Source organism: Platalea leucorodia, assembly GCF_965183815.1.
Source record: "Platalea leucorodia genome assembly, chromosome: 4".
Classification (NCBI taxonomy): domain Eukaryota; kingdom Metazoa; phylum Chordata; class Aves; order Pelecaniformes; family Threskiornithidae; genus Platalea; species Platalea leucorodia.
In genome coordinates this window covers 22,046,207-22,066,008 of record NC_138826.1, presented here as the reverse complement: position 1 = coordinate 22,066,008, position 19,802 = coordinate 22,046,207, and the positions used below count along the sequence as shown (strand labels likewise).

At 45.1% G+C, this 19,802-nt stretch overlaps 1 protein-coding gene across 4 annotated transcripts in view; it reads right to left on the bottom strand.

Annotated features, from left to right (window-relative positions):
• Window positions 1-18,338, bottom strand: part of MARCHF8 (membrane associated ring-CH-type finger 8) — a 95,753-nt gene extending 77,415 nt beyond the window's left edge. For 3 of the 4 annotated variants that reach the window (XM_082311037.1, XM_082311040.1, XM_082311042.1), the window contains exon 1: window positions 18,251-18,338. The gene's annotated coding sequence lies outside the window, so the exon portion shown is untranslated. Of the gene's footprint in view, window positions 1-17,670; window positions 17,770-18,250 lie in introns of those variants that run through there. The other variant, XM_082311038.1, reaches the window with a different exon arrangement.
• Window positions 18,339-19,802: the final 1,464 nt, after the last annotated feature.

The following is a 19,802-nucleotide window of genomic DNA, read 5'->3' as shown; positions in this document are numbered from 1 at the left end:
TCTCTGCCCATTACACATTTCAAAATAAAGGCTAAACTGCTCTTTGCCAAAAATTCCCAGCTAGATTGGGGCAAGTAAGCACAAATCATGGTTTCCTGTCTGCGGTTTGGTATCCGCCGGAATCTAAATCCACGCAGTATGAACTGTAGATTTTATTAGGTCATTTACACTTCAGAAAGTCCACCATATTCCCTTGCTACACAGCATATACTGGAGAACTTCAGCAGAAGCTCTGGAGCTGTAATGGCATTGGCTGCAGATGTACACAGGCCTTACAACAAGAAAAGCATCCTTAGGATGTAGGTAGGTATGTACACATGCTTTGCATTACTCACATGAGGGGGGGAAAAAAATAATAGCAGCCAAATATCACAGTTGTTTTCCTATTTAAAGTACAATAGGCATCCTGGATTATAAAAGAATCTGCATGTATGTGCATGAAAGATAAACCTTGTAACCTGTAGTATAAGCAAGATGATAGTCACTACCAGAAGGGAATTGGATGGAATTTCACCTGTGAGTCATTCCTGCCTGCCCCAAGGCTTCTCACACTTTTCTTCAACTCCCCTAGCCCCATTAATGACAGGGAGCTGTATCACATAGGTCAATAGTCTGATAATCTGTTGGGGGATGGGCAGGTTAAAAACAAAGCAACAGATCTCTGCTGTCCAGATAATCCAGACACTGCAGCTCTGTGCATTGCCACAACAATCCTGCCGCGGAATGAATGCAGTCTGTGGACTTCAGGGGACCTACCAGCTTGCAGCTGCCCCAAGCTCTGGTCTTCTGAAACTTCCCCTCTACGCAGCACGAAACCTAACCAACTTAAACAGGAATGGAAACCCTCCAAAGAAACCTCTGACTGCTGCAAGATGGTGTAACATCTTCATCAGCTGGCTTACTTTCTCCTAGCGAGACCTGAAATAATGTATTAACACAGATTTGGAATCTGTTTTTCTGCTGGAGGTCTTGATGTGAAGTCTCAAAGCCCCACAAACATAAAAATCCTTTGGTTTTGTTTTTTGTTGTTGTTCTGAAGGTAACAGAAGCACTCCACCAGTGACCTTAGCAAATTCCTGTGTGCATCTTACCTTTGCTTACCTACCCTGGCATTTCAGCTGGATATAGCTTATGTCTACTTCCTCTAGACTACATTTTCCGTATTTGCAAATATTTCCAATCCTATTAGCTTGCGTTGGCTCCAGTTGGAAGCTTTTTATTTTATTTTGAGCTTGTCCGGACTCCTCCCCTACTAATGTAGCTTATATAATCCTCTTCTAGAGAGGACAGATGTGCATTTTCAAAAAGAGAATCCTGCATCTGCGTTTCATTTGGTTTTACTGTAGCTTAATCAGTACTTTGTTAACAGCATTATTTAGGAGATGTTATCAAGGCTCATGCACTTCACATGCATTTGTTAACTTGACAAACAAATCTAATCAAGGGAGCTTACGGGAAAGAAACTAACACTTCTTTCCCTGCAGTACCTTTCATATTTCAGGGCTAGTACAATGTTAGAAGTGAAAAGAACCTTTGTGCTCAGACCAGGCAGATATAATTCTGGATTATTGCTATTTACAGCTATGCCTCTGCCCATATATCTTGCATTGTTTACTAGCTCAGCTGCAACTTCTCACTTTATTATCTCAGTTCCTTCTTTCCTCCACCTGCTAGTGTCCTAAAAATAATCAGCTTCAAGACTTAAAAATATTTTTCTTCTAATAATTTAAAAAAAAAAATCATGTTATTATGTAGTTGAAATCAAAAGAAAGACTTAGAAAGGGGACAAGAGATCCTTCTACATGTTCCCCATGTTCCCTTTGAAAGCTTCTCAATATACAGGAATATATAGCTGTAGACTACATACAACGCATAGAGAAATAGAGGTATATGCCAGCTCTGGCTGACTCCTCTCAAAATAAGAATATGGTTGTTTCTACAAACATAATAAAACTAGACAAGCAAGCTGTTAAACTACAGCATCAATAAATAATGGTCCCAGAGCTCTTAGCAACCCCCTCCCTTGATTTCAGTGGAAGCTGAGCAGGATCTGCACCTTTGAAAAACAGATTCCTTAAAATCTGTCCCCTTCAAATCAAACCAGCTGCTAAGTGCAATTATGAACTAGCTTGGTAGCATTCAGAAGAAAACAAATGTCATTCCCCTCTGTTCCGATAACAAAATAATATGGATATTACAGTCCCTTGAGAAAGAAGAAATTACTTTTGTCTGCTTATGCTACTAATAGCAACTCACCAGCATCAGAAGCATCAGTGATCTTTCCTGATGTCCTGAGGAAAGAACAAAGTGCCAGGCGCTCTCCCCACACACAGACAAGCTCCTGCTACAGAGGCAAAACTTCTTTAACTACATCTGTAGTCTGCTAGGTAATACACATTTTTAAGTACTCCCCTTGTTGATGAAACAGTCCATAATAACATCAGCAATAATCCCTGGGATAGTCTCTAACTATAACAAGCAAAAAGAAACGGAGGTAAAGCAGAAGTTTCATTCTCTACACAGGGAAGCCCGAACGGTGGGGGCCTGGGAGAGGTCAACAGTCAGGGCTGCTGCTTTCTCAGCCAGCAAGTTGCTCTACCTGCTCCACTGAAAATCTATTTGCATAAGGGGGTGCCACTGTTCTTTCGCCTAGATAGTCACCATTTCACCTCACCGCTTCACATTAAACACACCTTCCTGCCCCGAGGTGCTTCTGAACAGAGCATGTCTAGCACCTGAATCACACCGCAAGCTGTGAGTCTTTTCAGCCTCGCTGCAAGCAGGATGCACTATCACAGCATGTACGGGACTTGCCTTGTTATCACTCTTAGCCATGCTCCCATCAACTCCCACAACAAAAAGAGACTGGCTTCCTGGGAAATTAATGCCCCCCTCCAGAAGAGGCATTCTTCCTTCTGGTTTGGCACTGAAGCCACTCTGGCAGAGCAAAAATTAGGCTGCCTTAATCACACGGCTCAAATAAAATTTTTTGTAAAGATATGGATGATGACCTGCTTCTTCATTATATTCATTGTCAGATAACAACATGCCACAGTACCACGCCTATTGCTACAGTTTTTGAGAAAAGCTGTTTTTCCTTCTTCTTTACCTGTCCAAAAGCATCGCACAGCAGTAACCTACGTGGATTCCATCACAGTGTGTACACTGGTGATGCAGTGGTCAATGCACCTTTTCCTTACTAACCCACAGAAATGGTTAGAGAGAGCAATGGTGAGGTGTCATACAATTTGAAATTCTTAAATTAAAGGAAAATAAAAAAGGTCAGGTTACTGTGAACACAGCTTCAGGAATGGCCCACTAAGATTGCCACAGTTGGTCCCCTGCAATTGTAGATGACCCTGCAATCAGCGCAGAAGGGTCCACAGTACATCCACGGGGTACAAAAACCACTCCCTCCCCGCTATTCATGGGCAAAAGCCAAACCCCACAAAACTATGACATGCCAGGGAAAGACAGCAAGTGATGTCAAGGACAAGGCAACACCTCAGACCTCCAGAATAACAGCAAATCTATTGAGAAACACACCCACATGGTCATTATGATTTGGCAAAGCACTCCACATGATGATCGATGTTTTTTAAAAGAAAATGTTAATGAAGGTTATAATCAAATGGAAAGAGGGACATACTAACACATGTATATACCAGTGAGAGAAATCTGCACCAACATACAGTTGCAGGCAAATTTCTAGTCTAGTACACAAGTCCACATGATATAATGTAACACCTATGGATAATTTATGATCATTTTCCATTCTCTACTATAATCCTTTTGGGGTTCACAAAACTCTAAATCAGTTCTGAAATCCATCAAAAAATTGCTCTGTATTTTTATCTTCAAAATTAATAAAGACTATTAAAAACAAATGCATAAATTTACATTGAAGACAATGAAAGCCTATGTTTCTCAAACAATGTAAATATTTACAACGCGAGATAGTGATGAAATAAAACAGTCTCATCATTGTTCAGTGAGGACATTGCTCACATTCTGTATTGTACACAGATAACAATGATGCATTTTTAGGAAAATCCTGTGCTACATCACTTATTTTCCATTACATCAGAGGCTAACAGTTGTAACAGCTATTTATGCACAACAGGCGCCTGAGCAACCTTCTTCACTATTGTTTAACTGCTACCAGGCAAAACATTCCTCTTACGCCAGAGTAAAAAGAATATTAAAAAAAAAAGAATAGTTAATACTATTGACTAAATGATTCTGTGTTTTGAAGAAGTATGAAATCATTCCTTCTTTGTCTCTGGGTGAATAAGAAATTTCCAAAGTGGTGTGCATAAGAATGTATTTCTTTTGAATGATTTATGAGTTAAATGCCAGGTAACTCTTCACAGGTTTAAATTACAATATATTTTTGCTCTGGAAGTCTCAATAAAATCTAGACTTCTGGATCATTATGACAAACCTTTAAACTCTTTCTGAGGAAATAGCTATAAACCACATTCTTCAGGACTTGCACAATGCAACTGGAGAGCCCAAACCCAGCGTCTTCAAAAGTTCAAGTGTAGAGTAAAAAGGGCAACGTACCAAGCATCCTGTATCCAATTCTTCCACAAACTTGCATGACATTGGTAAATTATGTTTTCAATGACAATTTCCCACTTTTAAAGCAACCTGAACTTCTCATGCAAAACTAGCTACCAGAAGTCATTTGCTATCCCCTGAAGTTCAAAGTTTTAAATTTTAAATACATTTTAAATACAGTGCAATACTATGAGTTATTAAAGTACAACAGATTTCGGTGAGAGATTTTTATTGGGAAGTATATTCAGGCATAAGCACGTCTGCTTTACGTTTTTTGTTTCCATCTTTTTCCATGCTGATACCTTCTCTATACATTTGCCAGTGTCCAACAAGAACGTCCCTCTCCAGAGGGCAACACGGGAAGGACCAGTACTGGGAGCTGCACAAGAACTTGTGCTCCAGGCAGAATAACCAGCTGGGGGGGGGTCCACAGCCCCACAGACATAAATGCCCATCTTTAACTTTATTTCAAATATCACCAATACAGAGGTGTGCTCTCTGGCTGTGGTTCGGGAAGGCAAATCATTTAAGTTCTTCAGTTTAGTCACTTCTGTGCAATGGAAGGATAACAGTACTTCCACTTCCCTCCTCCAGGCTGTTTCAGAGGCACAGATAGCTTCTGCGGGGGTGGTATTGTTCCTTACCATGGCAATAGACGGTACCTGGTGCAACCAAGAGCACAGACTGAAGTGCTACAGTAAGACAAGCAGTAAAAGCAGCACACATCTGAATCACTCCTTCAGTTTCACACCTGCATCCTCACCAAAAATTGCCAGATCTTGATTTGAGACAGTTGCTAGCCAGACAAACATGGTATTTCTCATCAATTTCAACATGAAAATTACACTATGAAGAGTTTAAGAATCTCTGTGTCACCACATTATCATTAAAAAGTAAAGCTGTATAAAGCCTACAGACAGAGTCCAGGTCTGTGAATAGAATTAATTCCCCTGCAGTGCCAGAACAAGATGGCTTCTTCCAGCTGCAACCTTATCATGGGATATGTTGCGTGGTTAAAAAGGCTGCATGTGCTCTTCTTATCGCAAGTGTCCCTGGTGTAGTTTAAAGGCCAGGCAACTCACTTCAGAGGGCTGACAAACAGCCTGGCTTCCCTCATTCCAGCTCCCCACGCCAGCACTGACACCAACACGCACTGGCAGCGGAGAAGCATCAGCACAAACAGTTTCCCTTCATTAGGGTGTTATTTCACGCGAGCGTGCTGGCACACGTATGTCAGTTCTGCCCATCCTCCCCCCACAATGGTGCTCTGCACCATCCGAAAAAAAAGGGACTGGCATTACTGAACCCCACAGACAAGGCATTCCTTACCATGGTCTATAAAGGGCCATTCATCCCCACCGTACCTAAAATAGCCACTGGATGTGATCACGAGATGAATGCACGACTGTGGATTCCTTAAATCACTGCCTTCTTACATGGACAAGAAAACAGTGTCCAGCAGTTGCACCCTCACCCGTTGTCCTCGTTCTCAGTTCAGTAATCAAGTGTTGACCCTTTCTGTCCCATCCGGTAATTAGTCCCTTTGTTTCTACAAATATTTAGAAACTTAAGGGATTTTATGAGAAGTTTAGAGAAACAGCACTAAACTCCACCAATCCATTCCTACGCACTTGCAAGATATGTATACAATCCTACTAAATCAAATCCATCACAGCTTTTTCTATCACCAGAACTAAAGCAGCATTTCTGAAGTCTGTCTGTCATCCACTAGCTGCTCATTTCCAGTCAACGACCACCAGCTGCAGAAGGCTCCTAAGACAGAGTGAAGTATCCAGGTACAGAGAAATTGTGCCTACTCATGAGAAACCCTGAGAATTGCACAGGTCTGTTTCTTGCTGCTGGAGAAGAGGCTGATTTGCAGTGCTCTGTTGCCCTACTGCTTAAATGACTTCTAGTTTTTCCGCCAGCAGATGCTTCAAGTGTCTAGTAAGGGTGAGGAGAAGCCCAGGCCATTAGGGAACAACATACTGTCAGACAAAAGATGGTTTAGAAGGAACCTGGTGATAGCTGGGGCAATACAGTGGAATGGATTCTGGGGTGCTATTGCATATCCACAGGGCAAGTGAAAGAAGTTGATATGGGAAGTTGTCCAAACAGGGAAACGCTTAAAATAAAATTCAGGATCATGGCCACATCACTGATACCAATTGACATGTCACATTTTTCAATCCAATCACATTTAGAAGTGGCTTTTCTGCCTTCTCCCATAACAGATGCTCTGTGCTTTAAATTAGTTTAGACAGAAGCCAGAGAGATGAGCCAAGTGTGCTAAATAAGGCCCATGCAATTCTGGTGCACGTGAGCACTGTTGTAAAATCTGAAACATTCGTGAAGACAAAACCCGGAAGGAACAGCAGTTTCTATCAGGTATCTGTTGAAATTGAAGGCAAAAAGAAAAAATTTAATTTTTTTTTTAAGTTAAATCTCATCAGTCCTGGAGGAAAATGTATTGCTGGAAAGAGGGGACGATTGAACCTGTTGAGGCCACATCAGAATTTTGCATCAACTGCATTCAGAGCTGCAGTGAGATAAACCCACCTGACCCCACCCTACCCTCCTTCATATTTTCCAGTACCCATATTTGCTGACCATGTGGTTTCCTTCTCTAAGCAGTTACAATTACAATAATATTCAAGGACACTGGCTCTTCTGAAGAGTAGACAAAAAAATTACTACAGACAAATAATTTGAATGTCTGCTGAATTAGGCTAATGGAGATATAAGGACTATTTTTTTATTAACCATTTTTAAATGGCAAATGCAAGATTTATTTTTTTTTTAATTGAAAGAAGAAAACTATTCCTTATTCCAAATGGAACAGATGTTAGAAAATCAAGACAAAATCTCCTCGGTTTTCTGCTCACTTAAAACAGTTGGCATGTTCCACTCCAGAGACAGTCCCATCTTCGGCACAGGCTCCCACACATGGGCTGTACCGCAGCATGAAGATGGTCATAAAGTATTTAAAGATGAAGGATATGAATTCTGCTATTTTTGAAAGTGACAGGAATCCACAAGTGACCAAAACACTGCTGCTTTCTCCTTGGAGGACCTAACCATTCCCTTCAGTCTCTGGGTGCTAGAGGAAGCAGCACTGTGCTTAGGAACAGGCATGGTCCCCTCTGTGCCACAAGTGACATCATGCCCGACACAGTCCTTCTCCGCTAGCCGTGCTCTCTCTGAATAAGGCATAAAGCCTTGGTCCTGGAGGAAGTTACACTTCTTGTTTTACAGGGACACGTGCTATTCAGTGAATGGTATTACCTGGCGACGGCAAAAGCTCCCATTACCATCCTCTGTTGAAGAAGCAATTTGGTACAATCTCACATCACCCACGTTTCCTGCAGAGTTAACAGTTTCGCAGCTCAGCAAGGCCAGCTGACTCACTGCCCCATTATAGAGGACAGTAACCATCTAACTTAGAAACAAAACCAAAAAGAGGCTAAAAAAATATTCAGGCCCCAATCTTAGAAAATGTTAAATATCTCAGCTGAAAAGGCTCCCTCTTCCTTTTTGGGCTGCTTCTGCAGCAAACCCAGGCAGCTGTCTTACAGTGCTCAACCAATGCTACCTAACAGCTTCAAGCAAGAAACAACAACATAACACACATACAAATGTTTGTTTGTGTGCTCATGGATTGTTTTTTTTTGGGTGTGGGTTTTTTAAAGAAAAAAAAAAATTCTCTAGGAAGAAGATGCCCACCAAGGAGGACCTCTTCTCTGCCTGAAAAAAAGACACTGCTGGCAAAACTGCACCCTACGGCATCTAGCTGGGGCAAAGACTCCGCATGAATCCAGTGCAAAGTCAGTACCATCACCCTCACAGCACCTGGTCTCCCCCCAAAATTCCTTTCCCAAACACTGATTCCGCCCAGACTTTCCTGACTGGCAAAACAGAGATATCACGTCAGTCCCTAATCTTGTCCTATCTGCAGGTTATGAATTAGAATACTTCTCTAATTAGAGATCAACTGTGGAATTGGAATTTAAAGGTGGATTATTTTTAGCAATTGTCTGATTGAGCCAGAGCTGCAGTCAGTTGTAAATTAGTCACTGCTTTTTCTAAGACTACATTTTACACACCAACTCCCAATGCAACATTTAGTATCTCTTCAAAAGCCATGATCTATCAGTCATCTTTGCAAGGAAAAGAGGAAAGAGGAAGCAGCTATCATATAGCTGAGAAGAGACTTCTTAAGGCCTTCAGGGTACTCGCTCAAAGCCTAGAAAGAATGTCAAGGAGAGATGAAGAGGTCTGGAAAGGCACAGCTGCCTTCACTCACCAGTGGTGAAGACACTTACAAGCTCAAGTAACCCGTCCCTCTGACAGCTGTCATGTTGGAGTGGCATCTTTTATAGAAGGAGACACAGAAGGCCTAGTGACAGTGTACTGTGCTGTTTTATTCCTCACCAGGTTAAACCATGACAGCCTGCCAGTGATTTTCTTCTTTTTTTGGCACATTCCAATAAAGGAAGAAGGAAAGGCCCATGGAAGAAAGGCTCAGCTCAGAAACTTGCCAACTATCCTTGACTCGCACGGGTTGCTGGAGACTGAGGATAAACGGCATCTCAGAAAAGCAGTATGTCCATGTTACTGGCTTCAGTGGGATGCACTGTGTACAGTCAAGCTGCTTTCCACTCCCATCCCCTGCTGACAAGAATTACTTTCAGACTTGAGACCCAACAGTTTCATCATCTTATGAAATTCCCTGTTCCTGGCTCAGACGTCTCTCATATGCTTTAGTTAGATTACATCAACCACAAAGACCTGTCCACGGGCCACACAGCATACAGCTCAAAGGAGGCCAATCAGAGACTGGATCATCAGCTCTCTGAGTTTCTCCTCCCTTATTCACAGAAGCAGCAATGCAAACTGTGTGACAAGGGATGAGTATATGCTTTGTGGGGTCATGTGGAAAGGGAGATAATACCTAAGCACCAAGATGCAACTGGCAAACACACCTTCCCTGAGCAGAGCATCCACCCTGGAACAGAACCATCCCTGCAGCTTCCTCCCACAAGCCCTGCACCAGGCACGGCCAGCAAAGACAGGCTAAGCCAAACCAATGCAGGTCTTTCTTACAAACCAGAGAGCCTAAGTACAGCAGCTATGGAGGACTTGAAAAGGCAGCTGCCAAGCAGCCAACCAGCAGGATGCCTGCAGGGCATCACAGTCCTACCAAGTCTGTGCAAAGCACCTGTAGCACTGCATAGCGAGAACACGCCAACTGAAAAATTTCCCGGCAGGCACTCAAAGATGGACAAGACAGACTGAACACGTGTCCCAGCTGACAAGTAGAGCTCAAGTACACAGAGAAAGCAAACAACCATAACAAACATCTAACAGACACAATGGAAGATCACAGCCAAGAATAAAATGCATGATGTATCTAATTCCCTTTCTATGTAAGGAACTGATCCTGACTCAGCTTCCTTGCTCTTAGGCAGCTGGTCCACACAATGCTATGCTTGCTTCTTGCCAGGGTATCACTAACAAAGGAAAGTCAGGGAGAAATCTTATCTTGAATCAAACATGCTCAACAGCAACTGAGCTGGGATCCTTGCCTTGTGGTTGGAGAAGTTGATATCAATATCACTAGCCTAGGCCTGGTGCAGATACAAGTGCCTCAGGGTCTCCAAAACACCAGATGCTGACGATGGGAGACTCCAATCCTGGGAAGAAAACCATCAAAAGACTAAAAGGAATATATCAGACTTGCCCTGCTGCATTTGGCATGTAGGTACGTAGAGGAGATGCTTCCACACTTTACTATGTGCATCTCAGATGCAGCCTTACGGAACAAGGGTAAAAAGCAAGGAGCACTTGGGCAACCCTGGTACGAGGCACAGGGCTCTGGCAGGGCCATCCCCTGCTGCTTTGAACATGTAGCTTTGAAGCTGCAGTTCTAATCTATCACTTGCACATTGCTTCACGAGAAACAAAGCCACACATTTCATTTAAGAAAGCAATCAGATGGATCAGGAAAGGTCAAAGAAGAATAATTTTGAACCTTTTGCCATGTGGAAAATACAACAGAGTTGTGAACCCCACCTTCTCAGTGATTTGCCCGGAAAACATCACAGTGCAGTTTTCCTACACTCCTAGGAAGGCACATTAAACAAATCTCATCTCTAAAAGGCCTTGGGAGCTCCGCAGGTTCACCAGAGAAGGACTCTCTCTCATACACCTGCCAGAGCATGTAGCAGCTTGTACAGAACAACATGGAGACTTCTCAAGCCCTGCAATTTTGTGGTGAAAGCAACTTGGTGAATATTTCTGCAACATTTGAAAGACTTAACTTCTGACTGAGACCGATAGAGTTATCCTGCCCTGTCAGGTCTGACCCTCGAACAAAGGGTACAAAATAGTTGAACATCGCTGTCACGAGAATCACAGAAACAAAATACACATCTCATGCAATGGAACTGCTAAAAGGCAGTATAGAGAGTTTTCACGCCCAAAAGCAATAAGATATTTCAAGGCTACAGTGTTAACACACTGCATAAGAACACCGATGCATTTAGAAGGCTGAAATTTGATCTCATTTTTATTGGCTTCTGCTTTGTTATGCCAAGAGCAAAGTTAAAAATCCCCTTCCACCTTTTAATCAAACATGCTACTTTTTTTTGTTAACTCCCAAGATCAAGCCAGCCTGACAAGACTCCTGTAATTTTACAAGGGAATCTCTCCTTCCTTCACCCCTTTACGTTATCAAAACTTAGTTTTGTGAAGAGTCTGCTCCACCGTGCCACCTCTAATTTAGTAACAATACTTAACCTTTTACCCCAGGCTCTCAGAAGGCCTTGCAATGGAAGAAGGCCATCCCATGGGCAGAAGGATTAGTACAGTCTGATATCCTACAGTTTGGTATTCTGTGGTTGCAGGCTTCATAAGGGCCACTCCCTCATGTGAACTATCTTGTGTCTAAAAAAGTGCTATCTCCACAGGCTTCGGCGCAGGGTGAGGCTGCAGCTCTGGGTCGTGACATTGCAATTTACATTCCCTTCTTCCTACGATGTCTACAGTTCCAGCAAGTATTTGACATTTAGCCAACAGGTTCAGAAGTTACTTGCAGTATGATTGCATAAGCCCGCTTCCCCTTGGAAAGCAGGCTAAAAAAATATTTTTAAAAAAAATCCAAAAACCTTACAAAAAACATGATACAGATGACAGTAGAGTTGCAGTAAACTAAGGTACACATAGGTGAAGTAGCTTAAACCAGAAAGCATAGGCCAGATGCAGGAACAAGACTCAGATTTCCTGTCTCTCACAACAAACCTTTAGCTGCAAGTGAACTTCCTCTTCTTTTTAGAGCTACGCAGATTTTTTTTTTTCCCCCTCTTTGCAACAAGACAGCATTTAGTTCAGTATGCATTTATGCTGTTTGGTATAAGAAAACCCTCTCATCTAGAGATCATTTGCGATGTCAAAGAGCAGCAGCTCCTCTGCAAGTCTTCAGTCTCCTTGTTTTTATGTATTATATGCACGCACATGTACACACACATATACACACATTTTATAGAAGCAGCTTCAATGGAAATGACTGGTCACAGATTGTGCTAGAGAAAAACCACTGACAACAACTGTCCTTTCTAGTCCCGGCACTTCCAGTTCAGATTTGGCAGGCAAGCTCTAGATGAAAATGACCCTGGAAGCTATGATGACAATAATAACATTTAAACGGACAACATTTTGGATGCAGAACTACAAGGGAAACTCATTTCATTTACCAGAAAGGAAGGAAAAGAACAAAGCCTACTGTTACCTTCAGAAAGAGCCAGACTGCTCCCATGTGTATTTTCCTTTCTGTCATCACCTACGGTAAACTATTACCTCGTGCTCTTCACATTGCTCTGGTATGTCAGACTTCACCAGGCTTATTAAGAACAGAAAAGCCACTGCCAACTTTCACTTTCTATCTATTGTAGCAGAGTTCATCATGCTGTTAAGTGCAAGTCCCCTAAGAGTGATTTGCTGAAGGAGGCCATGGGAAACAAGCGGGAAGGGGACAAAAACACACTCAGATAGGGCAAGAGGAGGCATTTGCCAGAATTTCTTGCTATGATGTGGCCCATGTTATGAAAGCACGGCAGAGCCCTGTATTGCATCACTCCCTGTGTTTCAATCCATCAATCTTCCCATAATATATACACAGTAAAAAAATATATACACACACAGAAATATGCCACATTTTTCCATTAGCCTTCCTCTTCTGACGTGTTCGTAGTTACAAGAGATTATAACAAGGATTGGCCTAGTAGTGAATCACCCTCAATAGCACACTGTGCTTTTACAACTAGAAATAGAGGGATCAGAGAGATTAATCCTCTGTCCTGGATGACATGAGGAGCCAGTGACAGTGAAAGCAAATATAAATAGGCAGAGAAGGCTCTTTGTCTTGCTACAGCCCCCTTTGGTTTCGAAGAAGGCTCTTCCACCAAGAGATGCCTTAAGAGGTCATTATGAATGAAATTAAACAAAGGCATCCCTTTTGTAAGCCCTGCAGTACCTGGGAGAGGAGGAGCTCCCACTGATAATCCCCCTGACATCACCTTCCTTCTCCCAGGAAGGTAAAGGCCAGGTTCAGCCCCACTGCCCAGAGAAGCACTTACGGTAGCAAGATTTGACTGAATACTTCCTCAGCATTCAATCGGTGCTACAGGGCAGGCTGTACACAGCGAGTCGGTTGCTTCCTGTTCAGTTAATACTACTCAAATGATCCTCTACAGGCAAAATTCACCCAAAAGCTATGTCTAGAAGTCAGTAACCTTCAGCGCTAGGAGTCACGGCAATACGCAGACCCCCACTGCTGTCCCCACACAAATTCTTGTGTAAAAAGAAAGCAGAACTTAAAACCCAACTCTGGCGACAAGAAGTACATCCAACCTCCTCAAGCTGCACCGATGGCACAGAGTTATTAGCAGTAAGTAAATCTGAGTGACAAATTATTCTGGTCATCAGAATCAGCAGATCAGACCCAGGGGAAGCATATCTGTTTATTAAGAAATGTTGGTTTTTTTTCCTACAGATACTTTTCCTTGCAGGCTCAGTACACACAAAAAAGAGGAAGCGAAAGACTTTTTAAAAATAAAGAGAGGAAGGGGGGCACAAAGGATTTGTATGCTTTTTTTTAAAATTAGCAACTTCCTGTGTAACCTTGCACTTTTTTTTTTTCTTTTCTTTTTTTTTTTTTCCTTCTTTTTTTGGTTGTCACCCTAGATCCTTCTATCTTTGTTTCCTTCCCCTCTGTCTTATCCAACTGACCCTTTGATTCAAAAAGAAATGTTTTTTGTCCTGTGTCCAGGACATGACAGAAGCCAAGCTACCTGCTCAGGGAAGAACAGCTGGGAATATTTTTATTCCTTGCAATGAACCTCTTATCCTTGACGGTGTGTAAACACATGATCTTACTGAAGCCGCGGCCAAACTGAGGGTCAAACTCACCCTTAGTGGTTTTCAGTCACCTGTTAAATGACATTCCTAAATCCAATGCCTGTTTTCCCAAGGAGAAACTCTGGCACAGTTGTTGATGACCAGCCTCACCTGCAGATCGGACTGGTGACATGTATTCTGTCCTCCTGATGCCTTTTGAATGACAGAAACTTTAAGGGGCAGATATCAAGGCATACCTAACTGATACATAGGATTTACCTACCCCAAAATATACAGTGCTTATATTCTATATTGATTCCGGCCATATATTCTGCAAGGTTTACAACTGGGATCCTTAAATGAGTCTCCAGGGATAAAGTGCTCATCTACGAGTTGACCTGATTTCATCAAACTACGGAAAACCTCATCCATGATTTCTAGAATCTTTTAGTATTTTCCACCCATTAGACATATATCTGGCATCAAAATTTCCAACACTGTTTTCAGTCAAGCTCAATCAACCACAACATTCTGCCAGGTCTCTGGTTAAATTCAAGATGTGCTACCAAGCTCCCCTACTTGCCTGCAGGTATCAAAGGTGAACTCCAGAGAGGCACCTATTTTGAAAAATAGGGAAGCTCAACAGTCTTTTTTTTTTTTTTTTTTTTTTTTTTTTTACATTTACATATCTCTTTGATCTAATATGGCCCAAACCCCACAACCAGCTGGGCACATAATAGAGGCCAGTCTTCCCCCTGGTCCCTGGGGAAAGAAACTGCAAGCACTAGAAAATGCTGATGGTTGAGTTGTCTCTTGCTGTTTGTGAACTGTCTGGCTGTCTGGTGATGAGTTACATTTAAGAATAACACAGCTCTTAAAGCATATCTTTAATTGCAAAAAGACTGTGCTTCCAAGGGCTCTTGTCCATTTACCTACCCCAGAATCAATAAACACAATGTAATCTGTTATTTGGTTTTTTAATGCTTCACATGAATGTGGTTAGATACCTTGATGAAAGACCCACAAAAACATTGTGGGAAGCAGTGAAAAAGAATCTGTTTTGGAAATGATGAGTTCTTTGGACAAGTAGTGTTTTCAGTAAAAGCCAGACAACAGAACAAGTAAAACTGGCCCTGACTTTGTGAAGAGGGTTTCAAGGACCTGGAGCTGTGAAACTTCACGACAAACAAAGCCCACTCAGCAAGTTTAATGCCAGCTCTGCTATGCCAAAGCAAGCTGCCACCAGATCTTGCAGTCAATGCACAAGTCAGCAAAACAGAAGTCACAGTAAAACCTGCACGAGTTCTGTTTCACTATGGAAATTAATACAGTGAATTAGATGTGTGGTTTATGTGGTTCACTCAGTTCCTGCAGCAGCTAGCACTAGATGCTCCAGAGAAAGAACTGGAGCAGGCAGTAACTGGATAGCTTGTTCCCCAGGAAGATTTCCCCTCTAATACCTTATGCCCTAGAAGTGAAGTTTTTCCCAGACTTGAAGTATACCATTCTTTATAGCCTTCTACAGCTTTGCTATTCACTATTTGTCTGCCACGTGCAGACATAGTCCAAGCACAATGATGTCCAGGGTTCCTGCAAGCTCCTTCCTTCAAAGCCTGTTCGTTTTTTAAAGTAGCCCAGCTACAGCCTCTTACAGAATACTAGACACTTCCACAGGACCAAGAGTTCCTTATATTTTGGGGGGAGGGAGGAAGGGCAGGACCAGAGCAAAACAAAACAAACCCCAAAATAAATAAATAAGAGGACACTTCATTCCTGTTTTCATTTTTTCTGGCAAATGGCCATGCTCACTCTATTCTTCACCATTTCTGAAGCTGGCTATCAGTCAGTCACATTAGCGCTGACTGCTTCTGGGGTACATGGTAGGAAAGACCCATAGCAGGAGACTCCTTTTTCTTAGGCAGCAGAATCAATTCAGGACTTCTAAGAACCACCTACCGCTCCTTCCTTGAGCAGCATTACTACTGGGAGCTGCCGCACTCCTGCAGCGATCTGCCTCCCCCACTAATACCAGTGTTGCGAAGAGCAATGAGGAAATCAGGCTGGCGGAGAAGAGACTTCAGTACATTGCCCAACATATGTGTGACAGCCTCAGCAGTTGAGAAGACTGAGTCCTTTCACCCTTGACCATGGGAGAATTGCTCGTCCAAAAGGTTAGACCTAAAATAATGGAAGTTTTTTAAAAAAACCCCTCATCCTGAAAATATAGGAAGTTCATCCAGTGTGCTGAATTCATCTATACTCATAACACTTAAGACTAGGCAAAAGCAGCCAGGGAACAGGTGGATTTTCTAGCAGTGGGATCATAACTGCCTCATCAGGACACCTCCACCAATTCTGGCCACATATCCATACACTGAGGCATGAAAAGGGTTGCAGCCTTTCTTCCCGTGTGACACCCCAAACCAGAAAATCGCTTCTTTTCAACTGGTTTACCTCTATAAGCAAAACTGCTGACTAGGGCTAGCTGAAAGCCAACTTAAAAAACCAAAACAACAACAACAAAACCCAACTCCATAACAACAAATATTCAGTGAATTGTGAATTTTTTAAGTTCACATCAGACTGTAACGAAAGTCACTCAAAGTCCCCAGCAAAGGGGCAGCTGTTCTGACTTCAGGAGTCCTATCAGTTTCAGCAACCGCAGCAGAACCAAATCCTGGGGAATGTCTCACTTTCTCCGAGCAGCTACAGGGTTGCTCGGGGCAGTCTGGCACCAAACGGTTTGGGCCACAGCTGAGAAGCTGCCAACACCCCTCAGCAGATACCATCCTGGGTGCTGGGGCATACCCTTGAGCCAGGACCCTCGATGTTTCCAGCAATCCTGGCCCAGAGGCAGACTTAGCAGAGCTCTGCATCAGTGGAAATTCATCAGCATTGATAACTTTCAAAGAAAACATCTTGATAAATAAGTGTGTTTCAAAGAAAACTTCTTTCCTCTGAAAATTTTTGATTATGGCTATTACTGGATCAATCTCAGCCTCATCTGACACTACTCCAAAGCTAATTTCAGCAGCAAAAGTTCATAAAGAGTGCTGCTGCTTCAGCTGAAGTGTTATTGTCAGACCAGCTCTCCTCTTCTACCCCCATCTTCCTTCCAAGATCTCTTTCCACCTCCACTGAAGCTCTACCTGAATTGTCTCTTCCATGTTCACGCTGCTGGGTTATTTCTCAAATCTGCTACGCTTGGAAGTATCCAAGTCCTTTGCCAACTCCAGAGTCTGAGCTGTGTGCCCTCTTGCACTGCAGTTTGAAACAAACCGATTTCGCACTGGCACGTTATAATTCCAGCTTTGTTTGCACTTCCAGCTTACTAAAAAGAGGAAAAGTTAAAGTGTTACAGTTCAGAACAACTTGAGCATGACTCTATCTGCCAGCTAGCTCCAGGACGCATGAAGGAATTCTGACTATTTCTCAGTCTGCCGTGAAACTTCGCCATGCGTTACGAACACGTTGTGACCAGCACATCGTGCATACAGTTTTATCTCTGGTGTATCTTCATTCCGCACCGCTAACTGAATGCAAATTCGGGTCCTCCTCCACACCGGAGACCTAGTGCAAACACAGTGCCTTTCCCACCCAGCTGATCCGCTCATCGGTTTCTCCTAAGCCATACTAATACTCCCAGCGCCAACGCGCACACAGACGAGCTGAGGCTGAGCAGACAAAGACGACGGAGGTGGGAAAGCCTCTTACCAGTGAATTAGGTGCCGTTTCCTCGGCTCCGACAGAGGAACAGCCCTGAACTCTCCCAGCGGAGCCTCCGCACCGGCCAACGACGGGAGGCTCCGCCGCAGCCCCCGCCCCAGGGGCCGGCGGCGGCGACCCCCGCGGCCGCGCCGCGCTCCCTGCTGCCCCGGCCGCCACGCCGCGCCGCGCCGCGCCGGCCGGTCCCACGGGGGGCAGCCGCGGGCCGGGCCACGCCGCCCCCGCACAGCTGCCTGTTGCTCGCCGGCGGCACCGAGCGCCTCCCGGGAGGCGCCTCACCTGCGGGCGGGCGGGGCCGCCGCCGGACCCGGAGGGGCGAGGCGGTGCCCGCGGGGGCGAGCTGAGCGGCGGCCGCGGGGCAGCGGCCCCCGGGGCAGGCGGCCCCTGCGCCGGCCGAGCGGCACACAGCGGGCGGGCCGCCCCCGCGACCCGGCCTCGCTCCCCGCGGCGGCGGCACCGGCCCCCCCCGCGGCACCGGCCCCCCGCGCCGGAGGGGCGGCGGACCCGGCTCGGCCCCGCGGAGGAAGCGGGGGCGGCCCCCCACGGCCAGGGCGGCGGCCGAGCCTACCTTGGTGCCCCGCACAGGGCCCGGGCCGGCGGCTCCTCCTCCGGCTGCGGCGGCTGCTGCTGCTGCCCATGCCCGGGGCCGGGAGGCGGCGGGCCGTGGCGCCGGCGGGCCGGGGGTTGGGAGGCTCCTGCGGGGCCGGGGCACCCCCGGCTCCCTCGCCCGGCTCCTGTTTACCGCGGCTCCCCGACCGGCCGGGCTGCCTGTCAGCGCGCCGCCCCGCCCCGGCCCGCCCCCGCCGCCGTGGCCCGGAGGAGGACGGGGAAGCGAGGCGGCTGCAGCGCGCCGGGGACGCGGCTCCCTCCGGCGGGGCAGGGCCGGGCCGGCTCCCCGTGGCGCTTTCCGCCAGGGGCGGGCGCGGAGATGCATCCCCGCGTGAGGCCGCGCCCCCGCCCCTGGTGCCCCGGCAGCCTCCGCCCCAAACTCGCCGTGCCCGTCCTGGCGGGGCCTCTGGCACCTGCCCGGGGGGGGGCCGGGGGCCGGCAGCGGCGGCAGCCTACCGGGAACCGTAAGGTGAAAACCGCCAGCGAAGCGAGCCGTCTGTAGCTGTCCCGAGCTTTGCTCTCACCCTGACCTCCTCCTGCCACAAACGGTGCCGCTCATGTCGTGTCCGAGGGGAAAACGATTTGCTCTTTGGCAGAATTGGAAGAAAATAGCTAAACTAACTTCATAAGGTGACATTTAACTTCTGAAAAATTTATGCATGCTATAAGCCTGAAGATGGCTTATAGCCACCTTCGTAAAGTGTTTTGTATTAGTTATTCACCTGCATGTATTGATTTATCAGCAGAAGATTATGTAAATGAAAAGGTTGGAGTACTAAATGGAGTTTGCCCCGTAGCTACATCTGGGTGTCATATTCTCTGTTGCTGTTTTACACTTAACGTTTTGCAAGTAGTATACTTTTGTCATTTCTTCCCACAGCGGAAAATTGGTAAAAAAGATCTGCAATATGCTGGAATAGGTGAGCTATACTATCGAGTTCAATTACACAGCAGAAAAAAGCAGAGAGAGTTTGACGAGAAAATGCCAAGGGAGAGATTTCCTCTGTCCAGACATGGTGTCTCGCCCGCTTGGGAATAAGTGAAAGAGAGCAGGAAGACAGGCAGCCTCGCCGAACTGTTTCTGTCGGTGCAGCACAGACAAGAGAGCAGATACTATTAAGAGAGAAACCAGACAGAAAACAAGGAAAGCTCCTGACTTGACGTGCAAGTTCATTCACTAAACTTAGTCATAAGTTTTTAATCTCCTGAGTCTGCAGTTTTTCACATCAATAATTTACAGGACTCCAGGGAGATGACATTTACCCTTAGAGAACAGTGACAAAAGCGTGAAATGAGTAAGGTAACCCCTTTTGACGCAGAGTACAACCACCCCCTACAGAAAAATGACATGTTACAATACGTTTTCAGAGCACAAAGATGCTGGGCTGAAATTCCGTCGTTACATTTCAGAGTTAGGACCCAGCGCACCCACGTAGTGAAGGTGGGAGAAGCACCACCCACAGAGTACAGAGTGTGTCTTCTGGGAAGAAGAGAGCGTGTCTACAATTCCT